This window comes from Elaeis guineensis, chromosome 11, assembly GCF_000442705.2.
Source record: "Elaeis guineensis isolate ETL-2024a chromosome 11, EG11, whole genome shotgun sequence".
Classification (NCBI taxonomy): domain Eukaryota; kingdom Viridiplantae; phylum Streptophyta; class Magnoliopsida; order Arecales; family Arecaceae; genus Elaeis; species Elaeis guineensis.
In genome coordinates, this window is record NC_026003.2 from 32347702 (window position 1) to 32360619 (window position 12918).

At 34.6% G+C, this 12918-nt stretch overlaps 1 non-coding gene across 1 annotated transcript; it reads right to left on the reverse strand.

Annotated features, from left to right (window-relative positions):
• Positions 1–4771: 4771 nt before the first annotated feature.
• Positions 4772–4877, reverse strand: LOC140852726 (small nucleolar RNA R71). Its single transcript, XR_012135627.1, has one exon. It is a non-coding gene; the product is annotated as a small nucleolar RNA R71 (small nucleolar RNA).
• Positions 4878–12918: the final 8041 nt, after the last annotated feature.

A 12918-nucleotide genomic window follows, 5' to 3' on the forward strand; every position in this document is an offset into this window, starting at 1 on the left:
AAGGTGCCTTCAGTCATGTGTGCACGGAATAACTGCTTAGATATTTCATATCTAGTAGTTCGACTTTATTTCCTATATAACTCCTCAAGATTAAGGAGTATAGAGAAAATATCTATGTCCTTATGCTGTCTCTGAAGCTCGTTGCTGATCGAGGCAAGCATGATGCATTTGACAGTCACACTGTCATCTTTTCACATCTTATATGTGGCCCTTTCTTCTTTAGAAGCATCTTCTCCGATTGTATCGGGTGCAGGTGTATCCAGTATGTAGGAGACATTCTCCTAAATGAGAATAATTCTCAGATTTCTTAACCAGTCTACGTAGTTTGGTCCAATCAATTTGTTTGCATCTAGTATGCCTCTAAGTGATAGTGAGGATGCCTTATGTACAGTTAATTTACAATAACAAGAATATAATATAAGCAGACAACTCATGATGACATGCACAACTAGATTAGGACTTTTGTCTGATTGTGTCTCCCACTATTTTAGCAAACTTCATAGCCCTCAAGTATAAAAAATGAGAAACATCCTTATGTTTCTTAGTGGGGTTGAGATCCTTATTCCTCACAAACATCTTGTGGATAGCACAACAAGCATTCATGAGTTCAAAAGTAGATAACTCTTTACTAATTGTACCTCATACAATTTTCAATATTTTTCTCTCTTGCCTCTAGATCACTTATAGTCTTATGGATAGCACAACAAACTATAGTGTCTAGTTAAGCTAACCCTTCAATCCCATATAGTCATACTTAAACAATGCTGCTCTTGTGGATAGTACAATAAAGCAACACTATTTAAATATGTCATAAGCATCAATATACACTTAGTCAACATCATATCAATTTTTATAGTAAGCCTTGTGGATAGCACAACAAACTCACTAAGATCTTGACATACTCAATTGACCAAGTTTGAAGGAAGGCCCTTGTAGTGTCTATATCACTAATCAATCTTAGTCCGAAATTCAATAATATCAAATTAGGTAGGTTAGTAGGTGAGAGGCTCCTTGTAGCTTTTCTTAGACACCAACAAAGTTGGTCAGGCCAGCATATGGACCTAATTAGAAAACCATCTTTCATACTTTTCTAGACACCAATTGATCAAATAAATTCAACATTTCAATTGAAAGTAAATCCTGACAATACAACTTAATTTAATTTTTAAAAGGGTCTTTGAACTGATCTCGGCACACCCTAACTACAACTGCATAAAATGTGCTAAACATATTATGCAATTCGGCATGCTTTTACAGGTCATAATAACAATCATATAATCATGCCAAAAATCATATAAGGGTGCATAAAATGACTTAACATATGTTAAGCATATCAAATAAGAAACCAAACCCTATCAAATTAGGCATGCATAACACCTTTAACCGTACATCGATTTAAGCATCCAGCAACCATGAAACAATAAATTTCAAATTATCATAAATTTATAATTTTAATAATTAAAATTCAAATCTATGGTTCATATAAAGTCAAAAATATTTTTTTGATTTTAAAGTCTAATGCTAAAAATTGATACAATATTTTACAATATTTTTTGGCAATATATGAACAAGAATAATTCTATACTACAACTTTGTACTTGTTTGATCGAATCTAACAAGGATGGCTCTCATGCCACTGTTGAATTTTAGTTATATAATAGAAATCAAATTTTAAAATTTTTAAAATAAATAAATCAATAGCTTTAACAGTTAAAACTATCAAACCAAAATTCAAACCCTAGAATCACCTTGTCGATGTCGATCAAAACAAAAATAAGCATGTAAAGGGATAGAATTTTATACTTTCACCAAAAATTAATATGGCATGATGGTGATCTCCACAAGACTCCGAAGTAGAAGCCCCCCAATGGTGATCCAGATAGAAGTTGGCTAAGGTCCTTCCTAATCGGTGTGCAGTCGCAGCCTTGTCTTCTCAAGAACACTATCGACTTCGAACTCGAAGTACAATCACACTAAAGCTTAGTCACTTCAATTTTGCCATCACAATCATGCCAAGAAGATACTCTATAGATGTCTCACAACCTACAATTTGATTTTGGGCTCCAACACATGAAAAAATCAAACCCTACGGCTAACTAGCATCACTTGCTAATTCTCTTATCACACTTCTTATAACTTTTGCCTCTCAATTTTTCCTTGCCTTTCTCTCAATTTTTTTTTAAAATTTTTTATCTCTTTCACGTGCCAATTAGCTCTAACTTTTATCCAAAATCAAGCACTTGGTCCATATGGGATGCTGATAAACACTTAAGTTAAGTATTTTAAATTAAAAAATTATATTTAATTTATCTTATTTATTAAGAATTTGATGTTTCTTTCTATGTTTTACAGGAAAGGTGATCGCCGATAAAAGAGTCCAATTCATAGATCAAAAAGATTCAAGTTTGAAGAAAATTGGACTTAAAATAAAATTAAAATAAAAGAAAGACGCATCCGGTATTATAGAAAATGAAGATACTATGCAAGGAATCCAAAAAGGATATAGATGTCATTATGAAGAACTTTTGTTTCTTTTTGGAATATAAAAAAAAAGGATTCACGTGAATTCTTTGGCTCTGGATGGTTTCACGTGGATTCAAAAGCCTGGGCGCGCGTGAATGTGGGCAGCATGGGCTCGTGGGCACGCGTGAACACGCGGGACGCGGCGTGGATGCGGGGACGGGCGCTGACGCGGGTGTGGGCGCACGGCAGACAAGTTCAAAATAAGGAAAAAAAATAATATTTAAAAATGTTTTGAAAGATTTGTATTTTTTTTTTTAGTCCCACATCGGAAAAATCATGTAAAACTCCTCCCTCCTAACACCTATAAAAAGATTTTTGTACTCTATTGGAGGGGGGAGCCCAGAAATTTTTCTAGAGCCTTGCATAGAGGAATAGAAAGGGACTACTTCATGAGCAGCTAGACTGACAGTCTCGGAAGTGGAGAAGAAATTTTGTAACGACACAGAGATGGTTTATTATTCTAAACTTTCCTGTATTTCTTTATATGCAATAAAGATTATGTTTTTTATTTAAATTGGCATGAGTTCTTTAATTGTTCTCATTTATATGTTTTTATTTATGCTTTCTTGTTAGATTAATATTAGGAATAGCTTTTACTTTCCGAAGACGCACCGTGATCTACGGATACGGGCCGTGCCGAGGAAAGAAGAGTTATTTACCCAATACTTTTCGGAGACGCGCCGTGATCTACGGGTATGGAGCGTGCCGAGGAAAGATAGGTATTTTTCCTAAGATTAATCGCATCCATTTAATTAAAAAAAAAAAAAAAAAAGAGATACAACTCTGCTAGTGCAAAGTGATTCAAAACTCCCAAGTTCTGTATTTTCTAATTATCTTAATTTTAAGATAATTTATTTTCTAAATCAAAAATAACATTTCCTTCTTTTATCTTACAATCTCAACTTAGCCCAAGGTCCCTGAGGATACGATCTCGACTCATCCTACCTACGTAGTGAGTAGAGTTATTTTTGGTGCTATCAACGACTACACATCAAATTTTGGCACCGTTGCCGGGATCTTGGCACGGTTGAATTAAAAAATTGAAAAAAAAAATTTAAAAAAAAAAAAAAACTGACATTTCATAACACTTAACTAAAATAGCATAACCTCAAATATAAAAATTTCTAACTTGATTGGACACCTTGTTTCTTTGCATTGCATCTCCATAATTAATCTTAAGGGCAATAACCCATTAACCAGATAAGGTGGGGATTTGATCACCCTTCCTTGGCCCACAAATCACTCCCTTGCATTTGCATAACCTAGACCTTAATTTAAAATCAACTAGATGTCAGCCCTAGGAATTTCAAGCTCAATAGGATAAGAAAGCTCTAGAGTTGAACCGAGTGCGGATTGGTTAATTGCTCGGTGTCTAAGGCAAGTGGTTAAAGAAAGTGGTTTTCAATTGGTTTTGTTGACTGACCTGGCCAACTTAGTTGGTGTCTAAGGAAAGCAACGAGCAGGGAACCTCCCACATCTTACGCTTACCTGGCCGAGTCAGTTAGTCAGTCTTGAACTTGGAGTGCTCAAAAGCAATCTTGAAAGTTAGGAGCTGTCTAGATCTAAGTTAACCTTAGGATAGAGAGTCTATGATTGTTTAAGTTGATTGCAATTAACATCTAAACATTAATTAATTTCTCCCTTTTCATAGATTTAAGATTCTTAGGTTCTTCTCTTTAGATTTTCTTCATTCTTTTCTTACTTTATTATAAAAATATATATTATAAAAAAAAAAAAAATTCTGTGTGTGCTCTACAGTATAATTGTAAGGTGTATGCTTGGCCGTAGATCGTTGCGACCAGAAATCCAACCTTTTGATCCAGAAATAGAAAGAACCCTTAGAGCCAACAGACATAAAAAGATGGACTGAAATCAGGAGAATGATCCACCCAAGCAATTGAAGGAGTACTTTACTCCTTCCACATATACCTACTCTCCTTGTATTCAAGTGCCTCCTGTGGAGGCCACTCAATATGAAATTAAGTCCAGTATAATCCAAATGTTACCTTCATTTTATGGACTTAATAATGAAGACCCTTATAAACATCTTGAAGAATTTCTTGAGATATGCTCAACTGTCAAAATTCACAACCTCTCCGATGATGCTCTTAGGTTGAAATTATTTCCTTTTTCACTTAAGGATAAAGCCAAATACTGGCTACATACTTTGGATTCCATGACTATATCAACCTGGGACCAGCTGCAAGGAGAGTTTCTCAAGAAATATTTTTCCATAGGAAAAACTAATCAAATAAGGAAAGCCATAACTAGTTTTTCCCAATTAGATGGAGAAATGTTTCATGAAACATGGGAGAGATTAAAAGACCTGATTAGAAAATATTCCCACCATGCTGTACCAAAGTAGCAGTTAATCCAATGTTTTTATGATGGGCTCTCTGAAAGACATCGACAAATGGTCGATGCATCATGCGGTGGGACATTTATGCTGAAAAGTGAGGATGAGGCATGGCAACTGTTTGAAATTTTAAGTGAAAATTCATTACATCATATGTCTGCCTCTATTAGAGATAAACCCATGTTAAACCCAAAAAGAGGTGGAATATATGAAGTAAGAAATGCCATAGATATCCATCAAAAGGTAGATGAACTGTCCCAAAAATTAGATCGTCTTCTAAATACTGGACAATCCCCGATTCCACCTATCCAAGAAGTTTGTGCATTGTGTGCAAGTCCGAACTATTTTGTTAATGAATGCCCAGCCGCACCTCAATTTCCTGAGTTTGTGCACGAGCAGGTTCAGCAAGCTCAAGTCCAACAAGCTCGCAGACTAGGAAATGATCCACATTCGAACACTTATAACCCCGGCTGGAGAAACCATCCAAATTTTTCCTGGAGATCACAACCAGTGGTTAGTCCTGCCACACCTCGACCTCAATATCAGGATCCAACATATAGGCATGGATCATACCATCAATTTCAAAATGCTCCTCAACCATCTACTACTGGTCACAGCTCAACTTTTGAGGAAAAAGTTCTGAAAGCACTAGAACGATTAGAAGTCAACACTCAGATCCTTAACTCCTATACACAATCCATTGCTAAGCTAGAGACCCAAATAGGTCAACTAGCTACTGCATTCAGTAGGAGGGAAGAAGGAAAATTACCTAGCCAACCCGAGAGCAACCCAAGAGGGCAATTTGTGATTGAGAGTTATAATTCCCCAGAAGCTTTTTCTGAACATGCCAAATCAATCATGACTCTGAGAAGTAGGAAGGTCATTGAACACACTAGTAAAACTAATGAGACTGACCCTAAACCTCTAACCGAATCCAAATCACCCAAGAACAAGGAGGACCTGAAAATAGAGAAGGAACCAACTGCACCGGAATCATCTTACTTGCCTAAAGCCCCATTTTTGGATGCCCTGAAAGCCCCTATTCCTGCAGATAAGAAGGGAGGAAAACTCGATGAGATGTTGGAATTGTTTAAGCAAGTCCAAATTAATCTTCCCCTTCTAGACGCAATCAAACAGGTCCCTGCTTATGCCAAATTTTTGAAAGATTTGTGTACCCAAAAACGTAAATCTAGATCACAAATCCCAAAGAAAGTATGTCTCACTGAACAGGCTAGTTCTGTCATCCAGCATGCCACTCCTCCAAAGCTTAAAGACCCAGGAGCCCCCATCATTTCCTGTGTTATAAGAGATTATCACATTGAAAAAGCTCTTCTAGATTTAGGGGTAAGTGTGAATCTTTTACCTAGTTCGGTGTATGAACTTTTTGGATTCAAAGAACTGAAACCCACATCAGTCACATTACAGTTAGCCGACAGATCAATTAAGGAACCACGTGGAATGCTTGAGGATGTCTTGGTCAAGGTAGATGAGTTTTACTTTCCAGTTAATTTTCTGGTTCTCGATATGGAATTAAGTGGCAACCCCAGACAAATTCCCATTATCTTAGGACGACCTTTCCTAGCTACGGCGAATGCATGCATCAATTGTAGGATAGGAGTCATGGACGTATCGTTTGGGAATAAGAAACTGAGACCGAATGTGTTTGGTATTTCCCAAGGACCATCAATGGATAGTTGCTTCAAAGTAGATACACTAGAAGACATTATAGAAGATGCAACACCCACAATTCTAGCACCTGACCCCTTAGATTCTTGCTTGGCTCACTTTGGAGTGTATAACTTTAAGGGATATATGAAAGAAGTTAACATATTGTTGGATACACCACATGATAAAACCACTCCTCCATGGACAATCAAGTATGAGCCATTGCCCATTTTTTGTTGGTTTTATTGCATATGACATCTGGCTGAAGACGTAAAACTTAGCATTTTTTGGGAGGCAACCCAAATTTTTTCTATCTTGTTTTAACTGATCATCATTTTTTTTTAAGAATAAAGGACCACTCTGTATGGAAGAGTCTGTTAATAAACTTGACGTCTGGCTGAAGACATAAAACTTAGCGCTTGTTGGGAGGCAACCCAATGATTTCATATTTTTTTACTTTATCGCAGCTGCAGGAATTTAGAACAAGAGCCTATTAATCAATGAAGCTATCTTCAACTTTTGAAGCAAAATTATCCCAGGTGCACTCTCTCCTTTTATTTTCTTTGCTTTTCTACTCCATTGAGGACAATGTAGATTAAGTTGGGGGGGGGAAAATTAATCAAATCCTCGAGTATTGTCAGAAATAATTAGTTTTGTGTATTCAAATTTTGATTAAGAGTCAATTAGGCATCCTAATAAATGAATGATTAACGGTCAAGATAATTTTAGAGATACTGAGGAATAAATTATTAAGAAAACCCAATGAATGGTAGGGTTTAAACTAGATCAAATTTTTGGAGTGATTCTACAACCTTCTTCTTACTGATCTCAATAAAAAATCTGCTTCATGAGAAATTGGGTGGAAAGATCGAGGTATGCAAAAAAAAAAAAAATTCTCCTTAAAATTTATATATATATATATATATATAATATAAAAAAATAAAAAAAAAGAGAAAGAAAAAATAACATTGGTCTCCTACTGAGTAACCGGGCCCTTTCGCCTAAGTAAGCGTTGTGGTTCGCGTAAAAAGATAGGCAATGTTAAAATATATATATATATATATATATATAATATATATATATATATATTAAGGGGACTAAATTGCAAGAAGATAATAAACCTCTTTTCCATTAAGTTAGAGGATTTAAAGAGTAAAGTGGAGAGTTGGTGAAAGAAAAGCTCTGAAATTTCTTTAGTTAATACTCAGCCACTAATTGGATCAAATTGATAATCCAATGAAATATCTCTTTAATGGTCTGACCAAGTAACATCTACCTTTTGGGATGCCTAACCTACTTTTTATTCAAAATCAAGTCGGTACATAATGCTGATATATCCATTTTACTCGAGGACGAGCAAAATTCAAGTTGGGGGGTGTGATAAACACTTAAGTTAAGTATTTTAAATTAAAAAATTATATTTAATTTATCTTATTTATTAAGAATTTGATGTTTCTTTCTATGTTTTACAGGAAAGGTGATCGCCGATACAAAGAGTCCAATTCATAGATCAAAAAGACTCAAGTTTGAAGAAAATTGGACTTAAAATAAAATTAAAATAAAAGAAAGACGCATCCGGTATTATAGAAAATGAAGATACTATGCAAGGAATCCAAAAAGGATATAGATGTCATTATGAAGGAACTTTTGTTTCTTTTTGGAATATAAAAAAAAAGGATTCACGTGAATTCTTTGGCTCTGGGCGGTTTCACGTGGATTCAAAAGCCTGGGCGCGCGTGAATGTGGGCAGCATGGGCTCGTGGGCGCGCGTGAACACGCGGGATGCGGTGTGGACGCGGGGTGCGGACGCGGGACGTGGCGTGGATGCGGGGACGGGTGCTGACGCGGGTGTGGGAGCACGGCAGACAAGTTCAAAATAAGGAAAAAAAATAATATTTAAAAATGTTTTGAAAGATTTGTATTTTTTTTTTAGTCCCACATCGGAAAATCATGTAAAACTCCTCCCTCCTAACACCTATAAAAAGACTTTTGTACTCTCATTGGAAGGGGGAGCTCAGAAATTCTTCTAGAGCCTTGCATAGAGGAATAGAAAGGGACTACTTAATGAGCAGCTAGGCTGGCAGTCTCGGGAGTGGAGAAGAAATTTTGTAACGACACAGAGATGGTTTATTGTTCTAAACTTTCCTGTATTTCTTTATATGCAATAAAGATTATATTTTTTATTTAAATTGTCATGAGTTCTTTAATTATTCTCATTTATATGTTTTTATTTATGCTTTCTTGTTAGATTAATATTAGGAATAGCTTTTACTTTTCGGAGACGTACCGTGATCTATGGATACGGGGCGTGCCGAGGAAAGAAGAGTTATTTACCCAATACTTTTCAGAGATGCGCCGTGATCTACGGGTACAGAGCGTGCCGAGGAAAGATAGGTATTTTTTCTAAGATTAATCACATCTATTTAATTAAAAAAAAAAAAGAAAAAGAGATACAACTCTGCTAGTGCAAAGTGATTCAAAACTCCCAAGTTCTTTATTTTCTAATTACCTTAATTTTAAGATAATTTATTTTCTAAATCAAAAACAACGTTTCTTTCTTTTATCTTGCAATCTCAACTTAGCCCAAGGTCCCTGAGGATACGATCTCGACTCATCCTACCTACGTAGTGAGTAGAGTTATTTTTGGAGCTATCAATGACTACGCATCAGATGCCGCATATAAATAGGTGACCAAGGGATGTGAGGAAGGACCAAGGGGTGCCAACTTCTGGTGCTCCACCTTCTCACATAGTGAAATAAATCACCATAATTTATTTTGGTGTGAAACTTGGTGGGTATAAAGGACTCCTTCAACACTTAAAATTATTTCAAGTTGGATAAGAACCCAATTAAATTAGATCCAATCCCATTAGGTCAAAGATAACTGGTCTAGTTTAGCTCAAACACTTTGAACTGAACCAATTTTGGAACTTGGGTTAATACAATGTGCTAGCATATCAAATTAATCTTTAAAATTTATATTAAATTTTAATTAAATTAGATCAAGATTAAATCTTAAAGTATGTGACCCATTGGATTTTAAATCTAGTTAGCAGTGGATCCAGACTCTCGATGTAATCCTAATCCGATCAGATTAGGTCAGCTTAAGAGTCCCGATCAACTAGAACTCTTCTTAATTAATTTTTAAATTAATTTTTTTTAATTTTGAGAAATTCACAAGTCAAAATTGATATCTAGAATAATGTATGATGACCCAAAAGATTTAAAATTTTGATAAAAAAATTATCAAAATATCCTTCATTGGCAAGTTACCGTGTAATTCAATCCTTCAGTCAGACAATATCTCAGATGAGCTGTGGGTATAAAAATATATCAAATTTAATTATTTATCTATATGTATCTCGATCAGAAGGTGATGATTCAGTTGATGATATATCAAAAATCTCTTTCTAGTTATCATCCTGCTTTGGCCAAAGACTTCCAAAATCATCGACCTATGAGATCACATAGGATGTTCGCTCCCTTTATTAGGAGTGACTGATCTCTTATTGATCACTCACAAACTCCATGCATACTTCACCACATCCAGAACACCCCATACAAGGATCATAGAATCAAGTTAGGAAGTAAACCAAAACATGAATTCATGTACATAAGGTACTATGGCAATCTCTGGTCAAAGGATCACTTACACAACTCCCACTAGAGAATCATCAGCTAATATGTAATTAAGACTCCATCAGATATTCTCTCATAGATTTATTCAGTGAACTTATTCTCTAACGAGCATCCACATCCTTGTATTAGTGTCACCATACAAGTGGTTATGAGATCAACCACCCTCATCTCTAAGCATACATAAGACATGTCAGTCTTATCGATATCATTGATCTCTGACTCAATGAATCAATGACTAAGAATATTTTAGTCATGGCTATCAAGATTTTAGATCTCACTGGCATGATCTCATCATGACCCTAAAATCATTGTCCAGACCTATGGGGTTCATTATAATCTTAAAAATAATAAGATGCAGTATATAATAAATTAAAAATATTTATTTTATTAATAATATTAATGTCAATTACATGAGTCTGAAAGATAAATTATAAAAAATATCCTCTCGCATCCCATATGTAATTGGCTTGTAGGATATTATTCTTTCAAGTATCACTAATGGATTGTGAGAGCTCACTAGGACTACTTAGGATCGACAATCCTTGATGAGTTAGAGTGAAATTGTTCTGATCCATTGAAAAGTATTTCAAATATACTATGATAAAGATCATTATATATCTCACTACCAGATAGAATTGAACTTATGGGGTCATACAATAAAGAGATTAGATCTGAAATAAGCAATTGGATTTATGAAGTCTCAATTGGGCTTAGAAAAATACTATTAGGTTTAGGATAACCTTGCTAGCACATGATTAGACTCAATTTTCTTTTTGCATTTGAATTATTTATTTGATAAGATTAATTTAAGTTAATTATTTATTAATAATTTAAATAAATTAGATTCATTAGGCTTCAATTATTGGATGCCTAAGGTTTTGGATCATAAGAATTAAGGGATCAAATCCTTAATCAATTTCTTTGATTGTTTGCTGGGGTGCCACTTGATTTGATCAAGTTGGACGTGCCCACCTAAAATAAGGCATGTGGGACCAGCATGGGGCATCCCCTAGGGCTCATGTGGCATATGAAAAAGTGGATGCAAAGGCTCCAATAGTTGGTGCCTAATAGATCTCCTAAAGGGGGTCAAATGACTAAGGGAATATGGATTCCTAATGCAAGTAGAACTTATATTAAGAGGCTATTTGGTTTTGAATGGGATTCAAACCTTGTGCCTATTTAAAGGGATCTTCTCTAAGGCTCCTTACTTTTGATTTTCAGTAGCCCACGCCTCCCATAAGACCTCCCCATGCCCCCTTTTTTCTCTCTTCTAGCTCCAATGCCCAAGGAGCTTGGGCCTCCTCCATCTTCCATGCCCAAAAGAAGTTTGGGCATCTCCTTTACTTGCTGGTTTCTAGATCTTGATTGCTTCATAATTAAGAAAAGAAGAGCAAGAGAAGAAAAGAAGAAGAAAGATCAAAAAAGGATCAAAAAGTTGATCGTGATCCAGACTTCATTCAGATTTGCAGGACGATTGTTCTTAAAGAAGAAAGATCAACACCAAAAAAGACTATTCCAGACTGATCCTATGTGGATACCCATAGAGGTCGGATACTTGCTTGGCTAAGAGAGAATCTACTCTCTTCTAGTTCTAGATTTGAAGAAAGAAGTTGCAAAATAGATATGTAATTTGATCACATATTTAATTTTAGCATAAAATTCAGAATGTGTTCAATTACAGCATATGAAGTAGATCCTTCTGTTCTATATTTATGCATGCATGATTTAGATTAAAAGATATTTTAATCTTTCATCCTGCTGTATTATTTAGAAAAAAAAATTTTGAAACATACATGGATGCCCCCACATGATATTCCAACAATGGTATTAGAGCCACGGGTTTCATACGCATGAAATTGATATACATATTTTGAAAAGAGTTTCAAATTTTGATTTTTTAATACATGAGATGTATAGATGATTGCTTTGAATCTAAAATTTATTTTAGATTTAATTTTTAGTTCATATATTTGATATGTGAAGGCATGCATAGATCCAAAATTTATTTTAGATCAATTTTTAGTTTATATATATGTGATATGTAGTGCATATATAAATTTAAAAATTATTTTGATCTGATTTATGATTCATATATAAGATATATGATTGTATATTTATGTCTAAAAATTTATTTTAATATATTTCATGATTTGTATATGAGAAATATGATATCATGTTATGATCTAAATTTTTATTTAGATCTGAATTTTGTATACATATATCAGATATATGCTTGTATGTTAAATCTAAAAATTAGTTTCATGATTTAAAACTTATCTTTCATACAAAAAATTTAGATCTAAAATTTAGTTTTGAAATATAAAATTTATATTTGTGCATCAAGATTTTGGTCATAGAAAAATCAAAAAATTAGGTCATGTAATTAGATTGCATCTAGGATTTTTTGATTTGAACATAATGGGTCTAGTTTGATTAAGTAATTGATTAAATCGAGTCAAGTATTAATTAGCATTAGGTCAAGAAGTTATAAGAGCATACAATTGTTGTTGATCAAATTGATTAAATCCATATGTAGAATCGACTAACCTAAGGACCTAATTTGACTCGATAGCTTGAGCCTGATTCGCTTAAGCTAACCTATTTGGATCAATTGACCTATTGATGTCTAAGATAAGTTATTGAGAGGTGGTTATTTAATTGATTTTGTTCACTGATCTGACCAATTTATTGATGTCTAAGAAAAACAACGGGGGGATCTCCACTGATCTCCACTT